The 604-nt window shown below is 55.3% G+C and overlaps 1 protein-coding gene across 1 annotated transcript in view; it reads right to left on the bottom strand.

Moving 5' to 3' along the window:
- The window catches only part of Mob3c (MOB kinase activator 3C), a 9868-nt gene extending 9635 nt beyond the window's left edge, over window positions 1-233 (bottom strand). Inside the window, exon 1 of the mRNA XM_019205410.2 lies at window positions 170-233. The gene's annotated coding sequence lies outside the window, so the exon portion shown is untranslated. The remainder of the gene's footprint in view (window positions 1-169) is intronic.
- Between the last annotated feature and the right edge of the window lie 371 nt (window positions 234-604).

Below are 604 nucleotides of genomic sequence, written 5' to 3' on the forward strand. Positions count from 1 at the left end.
CAGCAGCTCCGCCCCACCCCGGCCCAGCCACGCCGAAGCCCCTGGGCTGAGAGGGGCGGGGAAAGGGACTCCCCCACTCCATTGCACACACACTACACCCCGCCTTCCGGAAAGTCCATATCGGGTTCCCAGCTTCCCCTTGGGCAAAGGACTAAGTGAGCAGCCATACCTCTGGGCGTCTCCTTGGACCTTAACCAAAGAGGCAGCTTCAGCTTCTGCGATGTAAAATGGGGACCAGCCCAGTTTGTCTGGAGCAGAAACAAAAAGGCTGCCATATAAATAGTGGGGTGGTGTGGTCCTCCCGCCTGTCCGTGTCCTGTGTCCCACCTCCCTTGTGTGTGTGTGTGTGTGTGTGTGTGTGTGTGTGTGTGCCATCAACTGCACCTCCAAGGTCTCAGAACTCAGTACGGAGTGGGGGCTGCCTAGCCATTCCCATCTTAGCTCTTCCTCAGGGCCCTTAGCAGGCCTTAAAAATCTATTTGAATGAATGAGTGAATGCTTGAGAATCAAGAGCAGAGAGTCTCTCACCCTTGAAAGCAATGCCCCACCCATACTACAAAGTCAAATTATAGACTTCACCCTTCCCAGGGGTGGAAGGCCTTGC

This window comes from Fukomys damarensis, unplaced genomic scaffold (genome assembly GCF_012274545.1).
Source record: "Fukomys damarensis isolate Sample0158 unplaced genomic scaffold, DMR_v1.0_HiC HiC_scaffold_23, whole genome shotgun sequence".
Taxonomy (NCBI): Eukaryota; Metazoa; Chordata; class Mammalia; order Rodentia; family Bathyergidae; genus Fukomys; species Fukomys damarensis.